The following is a 14,871-nucleotide window of genomic DNA, read 5'->3' on the forward strand; positions in this document are numbered from 1 at the left end:
ATGTGTAAAGTCTTCTCTTGTGTTGTTTGAAGAGGATGTTTGCTATGACCAGTGCATTCTCTTGACAAAACTATTAGCTTTTGCCCTGCTTTATTCCATACTCCATGGCCAAATTTGCCTGTGACTCCAGGTGTTTCTTGACTTCCTACTTTGCCACAATCAAGGAAAGAAATGTCATGGGATTTTAATTTTAATTCTGGTTACATGTAGGTTATTATGAAGGACTTTTCAAATGCCAGTTTGATCTCTGAAGGAAGGAAACACACTATAAGAGAGTCCATTTTATCGTTCTTATTCCCTTGAGGGTCTTCAGATTTTACATTATTTTATTGCGTCACTTTTCACTTTTGATTTTTTCTTTTTCAGTTGGAACAGGAAGAAATGAAAATTTTTATTGTGTACAAAACTTTAATTCTCCTTTTATCTGGGTTTAGCAAACTCGGCAAATAATATGTTAAACTCACTCTAAAACCATGTGAATTTCAAGGGACATTAAATCTTTCTGATTTAGTTATACATTACTCATTGAAATATTATTTGTTGGAAAATGCTTGATGTCCAGAAATCTTATGAACCATTTTATCATCTTTTAAAAATTTGATTCAGCAGGTTGATTTTCATGGGTAGTAAATAAAGTTTATATCTGGAAAGGTGAAATCACCTAGTCTATCAATATAGTTATTATAGTTTATATTATCAGTTGTTTCCAAACAGACTTGATATACTCACAATAAAAGTGCTTTCTATAGGGCAGTTAAAAATAAAGGTAAAAATTGAGGTAAAAGATTTACAGAAAAAAATAATTATATGTGGAGAATTATAAATGTATTAAATTTATTCTGAGCTTTCTGACCACCAAGTCATTTCAGTCAGTTCTGTCACTCAGTCGTGTCCAACTCTTTGCGACCCTATGGATTGCAGTACGTCAGGCTTCCCTGTCCATCACCAACTCGTGGAGCCTACTCAAACTCATGTCCATCACTTCGGCGAGGCCATCCCACCACCTCATCCTCTGTCGCCCCCTTCTCCCACCTTCAATCTTTCCCAGCATCAGGTTTTTTTTTTTTTTTTTTCAAATGAGTAAGTTCTTCACATTAGGTGGCCAAAGTATTAGAGATTCAGCTTCAGCATCAGTCCTTCCAATGAATATTCAGAACTGATTTCCTTTAGGATGGACTGGTTTGATCTCCTTGCTGTCCACGGGACTCTCAAGAGTCTTCTCTAACACCACAGTTCAAGAGCATCAATTGTTGGGTATTCAGCTCTCTTTTTAGTCCAACTCTCACATCCATATATGACTACTGGAAAAACCATAGCCTTGACTAGATGGACTTTTGTTGGCAAAATAATGTCTCTGCTTTTTATTATGCTGTCTAGGTTGGTAATAGCTTTTCTTCCAAACAACAAGTGTCTTTTAATTTCATGGCTGCAGTCACCATCTGCAGTGATTTGGGAGGCCTAAAAAAAAAGTCTCTCACTGTTTCCATTGTTTCTCCATCTTTTGCCATGAAATGATGGGACTGGATGCCTTGATCTTAGTTTTCTGAATGTTGAGTTTTAAGCCAACTTTTTCACTCTCCTCTTTCACTTTCATCAAGAGATTCTTTAGTTCCTCTTCACTTTCTGCCATAAGGGTGGTGTCATCTGCATATCTGAGGTTTTTGATATTTCTCTCAGCAATCTTGATTCCAGCTTGTGCTTCATCCAGCCCAGCATTTTGCATGATGAACTCTGCATATAAGTTAAATAAGCAGGGTGACAATATACAGCCTTGACGAACTCCTTTCACGATTTGGAACCAGTCTGTTTTTCCATATCCAGTTCTAACTGTTTCTTCCTGACCTGCACATAGATTTCTCAGGAGACCGATCAGGTGGTCTGGTATTCCCATCTCTTGAAAAATTTTCCACAGTTTGTTGTGATCCACACAGTCAAAGGCTTTGACATAAAGCAAAGTATATGTTTTTTCTGGAACTCTCTTGTTTTTTTGAAGATCCAGCAGATGTTGGCAATTTAATCTCTGGTTCCTCTGCCTTTTCTAAATCCCGCTTGAACATCTGGAAGTTCATGGTTCACGTGCTATTGAAGCCTAGCTTGGAGAATTTTGAGCATTACTTTGCTAGCATGTGAGATGAGTGCAATTGTGTGGTAGTTTCAGCATTCTTTGGCATTGCCTTTCTTTGGGATTGAAATGAAAACTGATCTTTCCCAGTCCTGTGGCCACTGCTGTGTTCCAAATTTCCTGGCCGATTGAGTGCAGAATCACAGCATCATCTTTTAGGATTTGAAATAGCTCTACTGGAATTCCATCACCTCCATTAGCTTTATTCTGACCACCAATGCAAAAGTCAAATCAAATTATTTTACTTGGAAGAAGTCTTACACTTGGCTTTATCTTCTCATAAAGTACTTCTTAACAGAAATAGTTTAATTTCTGTCTTTTGAAATCATGGATGAAAGTTGTTTTTTTCACTGTAGACAAACTGAATGAAAACTGGGTTATTTGGTAATGGTATGGAAGTTTTCATGAAATATTTAATTTTTATTTGGACACCCATTTTTTTTAATGCTAAACTTCCTGTTGATCTTTTTTTTTTTTTTAAAAAAAAGGTATTTGTCTTTAAATGAAATTTTTATTACTGAGATTTCCTTTTGGTATTAGTTCATGATGTTTACGTGATTTAAAAATTAAAAGGAACTTTCATATTGTTTCTAATTGTTAATTACAAAAGCAATATATCTCCTACTAAGCAATCAAGAATGCCTACATAAAGAAAACATGGAAATAAATGAAAATTTCATTGTAAAGCAGTTATCCTCCCATTAAATTTTTTTTTAAAGGAAGAGAAAGGATATAAAAAAAATTACACCTTGGGATATTTTCAATCCTTTGAGTATATGTGTACATTGTATAGCATAAAGTTGTATTAAAAGTGAAGTCACTCAGTCGTGTCTGACTCTTTGAGACTCCATGTACTGTAGCCTACTAGGCTCCTTCATCTATAGGATTTTCCAGGCGAGAATACTAGAGTGAGTTGCCATTTCCTTCTTCAGGGGATCTTCCCGACCTAGGGATTGAACCCAGGTCTCCCTCATTGCAGGCAGATTCTACTATCTAAGCCACCAGGGAATCTCTCAAGTTGTATTGTGTTGTTTTATTTGCTAAAACTAATGGAACTTGAATTTGGAATATTGAGACAAAAATCAACTGCAGAGATGCACTAATTTTACTGGATTAATATTTGCAGATTTTATTTGCCATGTGATGTTCAAAGACTACAATATAACGAATTTGAGAGAGAAACTCTGAACTCATGTTGGTAAGGGGAAATAACAGAATGACTTAGATTACTATAGAGAATAATCTCTTTTCACAATTAAAGGACATTCAGTCACTGAGTTAACTTACTCTCAGCTTTTCCCTCAACTTTCTCTGGCCTTTCCTACTTTTCCTGTCCCTAGCCTTCTTTTCCCTTGGGACTCTCTATTCCATCTCCCCTAATTTATGATTTTTCCTAGTATTATTACTTTCTAACTTCCTATGATATTTACTTGTATATTTGATTATTTTTTCCTCCATCAACAGAGTATAAATCCATGAAGAATACTTCTTTTAAAAATATTTTGTTCACTGATGTGTCTAAAAATAGCAGAGCCCAAATGAATGATTTTTAAAAAGTGATCAGTTCAATAGTGTCTTTAGAATATTTAATGTTATTGAAATAGACTCCTTTGATGAAGAAAATTCCCTAGGCTCTTAGAAGCAGCAAATTCATGGCATGCATGTCACTATTTCCCCCTCTTATCTTATGGCAGATGCCATAACATTCACAAGCTTTCTTCCAGTTCTAATCAAGAACAACATTCTTTTCTATTAAACATGGGCTATATAATGCTCGCTAAAAAAAAAAAAAGTGTTTCAGACAAACACTACCAATTGAAAAGAGTTTGTACCCATTTGCCATCTGGTTCTGAAGGAAGAGACATACTTCAAGTTTATCCTACCTGTAACTGTGGGAGTTTTCCCTTCATTAATACATTCCTATATTTGTTAGTTTATTAATACATTTGTAAAACTTTTATTGGTTACCTACTGTTTTTTGTTACTCACTTAAACATTCAGGATACAAGTGTTAATATTTATTTAGTGTCAACCATGTACTAGGGACTGTTCTAGTCCTGAAGATACAGCTATGCTGTGATACAAACAAATATTTTATACAATATTATAACTATAGTAAGTACAAGGTGCTATAGGCACACACTGGTGAGTGTTTATGGGTAGGTGAAGTGAGGAAAAGTCAGTAGAAGAAATAAGACTTGAATAAAGTCTTAAAGATATAAAATCATTTTTCTGAATAGACATTTTCATAACCATTTCAAGAGGTGATAATTATAATAAAAATCATGAGTTTGTTTATTTAGTCCTTACAATAAGTAAGCCTTACATAGGCACTTTATATGTTGTCTCATTTACTTCTTATGGCAGGGCTCCCTATTCTATTTTATATATAATATTAATATAATCAAAGTTACCCATGTGACAGAACAAGTCTGTGCTACTACATCTTTGCATCACTTACCCACTACATCCTTCAGCAGAAGAATAATTAAACCAGCAGGAGACAGAAACTGAAAAATTTCCTAGAAGATCTTGTGTATCTTGATAATCTTTGAACTTTATCTTCTAGGCAGTGGGAAGTTATTACAGATTTAATCCAATATTTCCTAAAAAACTCAGAGGCTAGTAGTAAAGAAAAGGAGAAGAAAAATATTTGAATGCTTGCTGCATGCAAAATAATTCACATTCTTAATTTATTTTAATTTAAAAAGCAGCCTTAGTAAATGTCATTTTATAGAAAACAAACTTTAAGATTTACAAAGGTCAAATCACTGCAACATAGTCACACAATTTAAAAGTGATAGCAGTAGGATTCTAACCTAAGCCTGACTTCAAAGCAGCTGCCTGCCATTTAAGATATTCTTCCGAAGAAAGTCTAACTGATGACAGTGTAAAAGTGGGCAAGAGTGAGAATATGTTTGCCATTTGGCCACTTCTGCTGAATTGTATTTCCAATTAAGCTTTCCCAGTTAGAACTGAATGATTTACCACTAAGTATGCTTTTATAGATGAGCTATCATTAGTGAACTTTGAAAAAGTATAAAAATATTTCCCCAAATACATTTTTACTTATCACTTTTAAGCTTACTTTTTTTTTATTGTACCACCAAGCATTACTGATTATATACTACTATTCTTACAGCAGTACACTTTTTCCCACCCTACAGGATGAGTTGATATTCTCCTTCACAGGTTGGAGAAATAAACTAGGAAAAGACAATCTTTTTTGTTTTTTCAAGGATAGAAAGAAAAGCCTAACCTATTTGCTACTTGAATTCTTCTTTGCCACCTATATGATTATTGATGAAGGTATTAAACTATTATAATTTTAAATTTTCTTTATTGAAATACAGTTGATATAACAAGATTATGTAGTTTCAGGTGTTCTACACAGTGACTTGACATTTACATCCATCATGAAATTATCACCACAATAAATCTAGTAACCATCTCTCTACATACAAAGTTATTACCATATTATTGACCATATTCCTTATGCCATATTTATTTTGTAACTGGAAATTTGTGCCTCTTAATCCCTTTACCTATTAAGCAACCCCACCCCCACCCTTCACAGCTCTGGCAACAATTTTTTTGTTCTCTGAGTCTCTTTGTTACCAATTTTTCAGTCCGACCCCAACAAGGTTTCCCCTACCTGGTGTTGTGGGTATCAATAGATGGAGACTGAGTTCCATTCAGAAGCAACTGGAAAGCCTTATTCTTTCATGGGAGGATGGAGAGGTGTGAGTTCATGCTCTAACAGGGGTCCCCAACCCTGGGGATCTAATGCCTGATGATCTGAGGTGGAGCTGATATAGTAATAATAGAAATAAAATGCACAGTAAATGTAATACACTTAAATCATACTGAAACCACCTCCTACCCTCATAGAAAAGTGTTCTTCCATGGAGCTGGTCCCTGGTGCCAAAAAGTTTGCGGACTGCTGCTCTAGGGCACTGGCTGTACCCAGCAGGCTGTGGGGGAGTACTGCTTTATATGGGTCTCATCAGTGGGGTCCTTACAGGGCGGGTGCAGTACAGCTTACCTTCCAGATCACAGCGCTGGTTGTCACGCTGCCACACATGTCCCTCACCACCATCTTGAGTAGCAGTGTCTATGCAGGTGTGCTGAGCTGAAGCATCCAGAGCTCTAATCCAACGTGTAAGGTGCAAGGCCTCTGAACACGAACCCCTACAAGCAAGTGAAACCTGACCTAGCACAAAACAAGAGGTTTTACCTTATCATCTAGACTCCAACTTACGTTTCCTGGGAATCATTAACGAGCTTTGGGCTGGTGTCAAAATTCCTTCTCTGCCTTTTGTCCTGATTCTTATTCTTGAGGGGCACTGAGGGCTCAGGTCCCCATTCTGTAACTCCTCACTGCTGAGTGTGGGCATTGTTATAACCCCATGGAGAGAGCAGAGCCTCTCCCCAGGTGCATTTAGACATGTTTGAGTGTCCCCAGGTCTGAACCTTGATAGTTTCTTTCCTTGAGTGATTAGAAGTTTTATAGATTCTAACCTTTTGGTTAGAATGGTGAATAGTTCTGACAAAATGTGGTCCCCTGGAGAAGGGAATGGCAGTATTCAGTATTCCTGCCTTGAGAACTCCATGAACAGTATGAAAAGGTGGAAAGATAGGACACTGAAACATGAACTTCCCAGGTCAGTAGGTGCCCAATATGCTACTGGAGAAAAGTGGAGAAATAACTCCAGAAAGAATGAAGAGATGGAACCAAAGCAAAAGCAACACCCAGTTGTGGATGTGACTGGTGATGGAAGCAAGGTAAGATGCTGCAGGGAGCAATATTTCATAAGAGCCTGGAATGGTCGGTCCATGAATCAAGACAAATTGGAAGTGGTCAAACAGGAGATGGCAAGAGTGAACATTGACATTCTAGGAATCAGGGAACTAAAATGGACTGGAATGGATGAATTTAACTCAGATGACCATTATTTCTACTACTGTGGGCAAGAATCCCTTAGAAGAAATGGAGTAGCCGTCATAGTCAACAAGAGTAAGAAATTCAGTCCTTGGATGCAATCTCAAAAACGACAGAATGATCTCTGTTCATTTCCAAGGCAAACCATTCAATAATCCAAGCCTATGACCCGACCAGTAATGCTGAAGAAGCTGAAGTTGAACCATTCTATGAAGATCTACAAGACCTTCTAGAATTAACACCCCCAAAAGATGTCCTTTTGATTATAGGGGACTGGAATGCAAAAGTAGAAAGTCAAGAAACACCTGGAGTAACAGGAAAATTTGGCCTTGGAGTATAGAATGAAGCAGGGAAAAGGCTAACAGAGTTCTGCCAAGAGAATGCACTGGTCATAGCAAACACTCTCTTCCAACAAAACAAGAGAAGACTCTACATATGGACATCACCAGATGGCCAACACTGAAATCAGATTGATTATATTTTTGCTGCCAAAGATGGAGAAGTTCTCTACAGTCAGCAAAAAGAAGACCAAGAGCTGACTGTGGCTCAGATCATGAACCCCTTATTGCCAAATTCAGACTTAAATTGAAAAAAGTGGGGAAAAGCACTAGACCCTTCAGGTATGACCTAAATCAAATTCCTTATGATTATACACTGGAAGTGAGAAATAGATTTAAGGGACTAGATCTGATAGATAGAGTGCCTGATGAACTATGGACAGAGGTTCGTGACATTGTACAGGAGACAGGGATCGAGACCATCCCCATGGAAAAGAAATGCAAAAAAGCAAAATGGCTGTCTGGGGAGGCCTTGCAAATAGCTGTGAAAGGAAGAGAAGCAAAAAGCAAAGGAGAAAAGGAAAGATATACACATTTGAAAGCAGAGTTCCAAAGAATAGCAAGGAGAGATAAGAAAGCCTTCCTCAGTGATCAATGCAAAGAAATAGAGGAAAACAATAGAATGGGAAAGACTAGAGATCTCTTCAAGAAAATTAGAGATACCAAGGGAACATTTCATACAAAAATGGGCTTGAAAAAGGACAGAAATGGTATGGACCTAACAGAAGCAGAAGATATTGCTGGGAGCCAGCACTAGAGATCTCACCCATGACAAGGTCATGCAGGGAGGCCTGATGGGCAAGGCGAGTCAGGCCTCAGGGGTTTCCCCTGAGTTTCCCAAAAAACCAGAATCTGCCTGCCTTATTGTACTGTGCTTTTCCACTCTTCTGACACTCTCTGGAAAAAGTTAACTCGGGGCTTCAGTCTTCTGCATTTGAAAGGAATGTTTCAGTTCAACACCCCCCCCACCCCCCATAACTCTCTAACTTGCCTAACAGGTTCCCCTGGACTTTTTACAGCTTGTGAATTGTTTACAGCCCCCCAACCACCAGAGGCTCAAATCTTAAAACATCTTAAAGATACAGAGCCTTTTCTAAAGAGCTAAAAATCATATTGGTGACGGATTTCACTGTTGCCTCAATGATTGCTGCCAGGCCTCCATATTCTTTATCTTTTAGGCACCTGGGAAGATATTAATCAATGTAATCGGGATATGAAAAAAGGTATATAGTAGTTTTGATGTTAGCAACACTAGACTTTTGAGTTAATTACTTTTCTTTTGCTATAAATCACTGTACTCCTTTTACTTGTTATAAATTGCTGTATCTTCGCTATGTGAGAATGTAACTTTATTTAGTGCTTTCTGAGAGTGGCACCAGACTTTGAGAAGAACAACACGAATAAGTCTTCTGGTTGACAAACCCTTATCAGAAAAGGGCCGTAAAATGTTAATTGGCCCTTTGGCCGGAAGATGATGCAAATCACCTAAGACTTGTGTATACAACTAGGTATGCAGAGAAAAGCCTGGTTTTGATAAGAGTCTGGGCTGCTAATGCTGCATAACTTTGTGTTACCCATTGATCTCCATGTACTATCAAAAGTATAAAAAGCCTTCTGAACAATAAAGGATGGACCAGTTTCTTGGACTAGTCTCTCAAACTAGTTTCTTGGAAATCTGGTTTCCCCCATGTCTCTTCTTTACTCTATTTTCAGGCTGAATTCTCATCTGGGGCATGGAGGCTCGCCATGTCCACTTACTTGCCCCGGCTTTTAAGTTCCAGGGGAGAGGGAGTCCAAGGCGGGGCACCCTCTAATATTCAAGAGGACGCTGGTAGCTTAACGTAGATGGTGCAAACTTCTTGTCCTGAAGTTTTATTAGTTCTCCATGCAAACCAAGTTATTCAGCCTCTTTTCTCCACTTTTTTCCTACTATACTATTATTTCCTAATCTTATATTTCTAAATAAATAAGTTTTTCATCGCCTATCCATCTCCCCTTCAAATCGCCCTGGATCCACCAGGGCTGGACCCCAGCAAGATGTTAAGAAGAGGTGGCAAGAATACAGAGAAGAACCGTACAAGAAAGAGCTTCACAACCCAGATAATCATGATGATGTGATCACTCACCTAGAGCCAGACATTCTTGAATGTGAAGTCAAGTGGGCTTTAGAAAGCATCACTATGAAGAAAGCTAGTGGAGGTGATAGAATGCCAGCTGAGCTATTTCAAATCCTAAAAGATGATGCTATGAAAGTGCTACACTCAATATGCCAGCAAATTTGGAAAACTCAGCAGTGGCCACAGGACTGGAAAAGGTCAGTTTTCATTCCAATCCCTAAGAAAGACAATGCCAAAGAATGCTCAAACTGCCACACAATTGCACTCATCTCACATGCTAGTAAAGTAATACTCTCAATTCTCCAAGCCAGGCTTCAGCAGTACGTGAACCATGAATTTCCAGATGTTCAAGCTGGTTTTAGAAAAGGCAGAGGAACCAGAGATCAAATTGCCAACATCTGGTGAATCATCGAAAAAGCAAGAGAGTTCCAGAAAATCATCAATTTCTGCTTTATTGACTATGCCAAAGCCTTTGACTGTGTGGATCACAATAAACTGTGGAAAATTCTTCAAGAGGTGGGAATACCAGACCACGTGACCTGTCTCTTGAGTAATCTGTATTCAGGTCAGGAAACAACAGTTAGAACTGGACATGAAACAACAGAATGATTCCAATCGGGAAGAAGTGCATCAAGGCTATATATTGGCACCTTGATTATTTAACTTATATGCAGAGTACATCATGAGAAACGCTGGGCTGGAAGAAGCACAAGCTGGAATAACAATGGTTATTAAGCAGCCCAGGGAAGGTAGAAGTCAAGTGATCCCAGGAAGGGCCTACATTACCCTGCTCCACGGTTGTTCCATTGGGTTCTGGTAGCCAAACTGCATTTTTCAGAAGCCTATCTGCATTTACTCTAACCAAGCCACTTGTGTTGAGGCAAAAGCAACCTGATATATTTTTGGCCAGTGCACAGACTCTCCCTGGGCAGCTAACACCATTTAGGGCAAATCAGTTATCTTCAAATCTCTACTGCTTGGCAATGCATACAGTTACTTATCTTTTGCTGGTTTCTGGAAAAGAAGACTTAGATCTGAGAGATTCACAAGAATAATGGTCGGGGGGAGGGGTGTGAAGGGAGTTGTTCATTGTCTTGGATTGTCTTTCCACGGGTTAGGGCCTGGATGCCTTCCTTACTCGAGTTTAATGTACCCATGGAGCAGTGCCCTAAAACTTCAGGGAAACATGGGTGGTTCAGCTCCATTCAGTCACTCAGTTGTGTCTGACCCTTTGCCACCCCATGGACTGCAGCATGCCAGGCTTCACTGTCCATCACCAACTCCAAGACCTTGCTCAAACTCATGACCATTGAGTTGGAGATACTATCCAACCATCTCATCCTCTGTTGTCCCCTTCTCTTGCTTTCAATCTTTTCCTGCATCAGGGTCTTTTCCAGTGAGTCAGCTGTTTGCATCTGGTGGCCAAGGTGTTGGGTTTCAGTGTCAGCATCAGTCCTTTCAAAGAATATTCAGGGTTGGTTTCCTTTAGGATTGACTGGTTTATCTCCTTGCAGTCCAAGGGACTCTCAAGAGTCTTCTCCAATACCACAGTTCAAAAGCATCAGTTCTTCGGTGCTTAGATTTCTTTATGGGTGGTTAGGATCACCAAGTGGGGTCTGTTCCCATTACAAGGGAGCTGATCTTGCGGGCTGTTGGTTTTCCCAGTTTTTTGGTGCACCCAGTCTCCCATGTGACCTGAGAGGGGCATGGAGCTGGTGCTGGCTCACTGGTGGGTGATGTTGTATCAGCGCATGACTGTCTACTCAGCCGGACTGTGCCGGGCTAGTGCCTACTTTCTGGTAGGGTGAGTAACCTCCTGGCACTAATTAGGCTAGAGGGAGGATTCCAAAATGGTTCTTGCCTGTGCCAGTACTACTGCTGTCAAATGTGCTGCTCAAATTGACTGCTGCCAGCATCTCTGTCCTTAGGGGAAGTCCCAAGGTTCTTTTTCTCTCTTTGCGAGGGTTTCCAAGATGAACAAATGGGTCTGACTAAGGCTCATTTCAAACTACTGCCTCTGCACTGTAATTCAAAACATGTGAAATTTTGTGCACACCCTTTGAGAGCAGTCTTTGTTTTCCGTAGCTTTCTAGTTTCTTCTGAACATAAGTCTCACTATGTTCTGGGGGCTTGTTTCCATGGTGAAGGCCACTTAGGCTGGAAACCCGAATATGCAGCTTAGAGTTCCTGCCCTTTAGGGAGGGCTTTACAATTGTGCGTGCATGCGTGCTCAGTCGTGTCCAGCTCTTTTGTGACTCCATGCACTATAGTCCACCAGCCCCCTCAGTCCATGGGATTATCCTGACAGGAATACTGGAGCGGGTTGCCATTTCCTGCTCCAGGGGATCTTCCCGACCTGGGGATCGAACCCGTGTCTCCTGCATTGGCAGATGGATTCTTTACCACTGAGTCAGTGATATCCCTTCTGTTTGTGGGTTGCTGATTAGAGTCCTGACTATGCTATGTCTCTGCCCCTCCTAGCATCTCACTGTGATTCTTTCTTTATGTCTTTACCAGTGGAAAATCTTTTCTGTTAGTTTTCAGGTTGTTTTCATAGTTGCTCTGTAGGTAGTTGTCATTTTCATGTGTGTGAAGAGTTGAATTCAGGATCTTCCTACTCTGCCATCTTGATTGCCCTAACCTCTATTATTTTTTAAAAAGTTCAACTGTACTAGAAGTATTTCTGGTGTTATTTGGAGTATTTATGGACAACCTAAAGATCTGCCCCTAGAAAATCTGAATTTATCTTTTCTCAGCAGGTCCACCCCTGTTTTTGCAGGCCTGGGACAAGAGTTCAATTTGAGGTCCACTTATCATAAATTTAAATTGATTAAAAGTTATCAGTCAAATTAACAAACTTACATAATGTATACTCTTGTACTCCCTTGACAAATATAGCTTCATAATAGCTTGGAAGGCCAAGTTATACTTCTTGGACTCCTTGGTGATATGGTGGCCTGCTCTCCTTCAGTTTCCACCTCCAGTTCCATTCTGCACTGCAGGGACCTTAAAGTTAATTCTATCCTCACTTTAAGCAAAACGAAACAAAAACAGCTGACTTTAGCCATCTCTTGGTGTTTGTTCTGTAGTCTTCCTTTAGGAGGGTAGACCTAGGAAGAATCCCACCTATTCCTGGAAGAAAGCTTGGGGCCATTTGGGCTAGGAAGTCTGGGGTCGTGGGTATAGAGAGTGTGTAGAAGTGGGGGCATTGTTTCCAGAAGTGGCATGCTCTATTTCTGTGTAGATTCCTTGACTCTGGAGGAGAATCAGACTGTGAGGTCTACAGTGTGAGGTAGAGGACGTGGCAACATTGGCTAGGGTGGTTCCGCCTCTCAGTGTCACGGTAAAAGCAGACTCCGGCCAGTCACAGTGTAGGAGCTGGCAAATGAAGGACAAAGTAGGGTAGAGCTAGTACTTTCTCCTACCATAAATTAATGAATAATCGAAAAAAAATGTATCTTGATATGAAGTTTCCGGAAAAATTCTCAGCAGATGTTTTAAACCCCATCATCCTTCCTTTTGCACTGTCTCTCCTTAGCCTGGGGCTCACTCACCAAACTGTAAAATTGAGATCATTGTTTGAATTATTCCATCATTTTGCTCTTCCTTGGTTTCAAGAGAGTATAACTCTTTAATTTGGATTCCAGAAACTTGCTGTTTAATCACTTTGTCTTTTGGACTTGGTTTGTTAACTAAATCTTTGGATTCATAATTTTTCTCTTGACTTAGAATTTAAAGGAAGATATTTTTCCTTTACTCTTTTAAGTTTCAAGGTATATTTGCCACTGTGGAAAAAAAACATGTAAATCCAGTTAGAGAAAAAAGATGTCAAGAGTTATTTTGGATACAATGTTGCTTGAGAAAAATTAAATTTTATTTCTCTAATTTGACAATCATTGTTTATTTCATTCATAAAGGAGAAAAATTAAGTTCTGTGTGCTGTTTTAAATATACTTTAAGGCAAAAAATTAACACAGAATATTATATGACATTAATATATGTCAGGAAGGTAACTTGAACATAGTTAAAAAACAAACGTGAAAATATTTGCTTTGCTGTGCAGGCTTTTCAAGTTATTTTTAACGAATGAGGAATTAAACACCTGTCACTTTTGCCAGCTGGTGTGAATGTTAAAAATTGCTGTCACTCTCTTGCCTGCTATTCTATTTTGCACCTGCTACAACTTGAGTCATGGGCATCTCACACATGGTAATTTAATAAGGATAGGTCCCATGACAGTGTATTCAATATTATCCCATGGGGAGTTAAAGCAGTTTTATAAGGTCTTGAGGGTAAAATATTAAATATCAAGCTTGAGAACTAAATATTCAGTGCCTTGTGGACATCACATTTTTTCTGAAAGTCATTAAAGGAGTGTCCAAGATGAGAAATTTAGCCACATGTTCCAAAACAAAAACGAGCCTTTTAGGATTGGGTTTTTTGTACCAATTGACTTCTCTACATACTGACTGTTGTAATTTTTAAAAACACATTTTATTTCCTGATGTAACAACATAAATAGGAATGTGTACTGAGAGCTGATTCGTTCAGTATGTATTCATGAGTCACAGAGGGCTATTTTAATTAATTAAAATGAGATACAATTAAAAATTCAGTTCTGCAGTCACACTTGCCACATTTCAAGTTCTCAGTCGCCAGATGTGGCTGGCTAGTGGTTACCATATGAGACAATATAGATAGAGATTTCCATTTTTACTGAAGTTTCTATGGGATAGTGCTGTGTTAAATTTCCAATTTCTGGTCTTAGGCTAACTTGACCTTAAAGATCTTGAGGCCATAGTAAATTCTCCTTCGAAAAATGATTGCAATGTCCCAACCTTATCTTGGCTACAGAGACTTAGGCCAAATTTAAAGCTGATGGCTACTGAAATCTGAGTGACCTTTGCTAAATAAAGGAGCATGATGACCTGAAGTGCCTGACATCAGGACAAAGCCATTCTAGCTTCCAAAAATGTATAGACAGGCAGGTACTTTTCAGAGATTTTAAAATCCCATATATTTTAGAGATATCTCTTTAGAGAGTGGGAGAAGTATTTATCATTTCATCTCTTCTAAATATCCAGCTACTAACTTGCAAATTCTGCTTCTATTCTTAAAATAAAAAAGTGATAGGATGTGATAGGATGAAGTAAGTTTACACTGTGAATTTATCTATCAACTGATCTTACTATTCAGAGCATGTGTTAAAAGGTGAAATCAAGATTTTGGGACACGGACATACAAAGTAGGAGAGAGGATATTAATAGATAAGAGTCTTGAGTAAGAGTGTCATTCCCAGAGAGGTTTTTTTTAAAGTGACAGCTGAAAGGTCACTTTAAATTTTATCCTTGA

The sequence above is a fragment of the Ovis canadensis genome, chromosome 2 (genome assembly GCF_042477335.2).
Source record: "Ovis canadensis isolate MfBH-ARS-UI-01 breed Bighorn chromosome 2, ARS-UI_OviCan_v2, whole genome shotgun sequence".
NCBI lineage: Eukaryota > Metazoa > Chordata > Mammalia > Artiodactyla > Bovidae > Ovis > Ovis canadensis.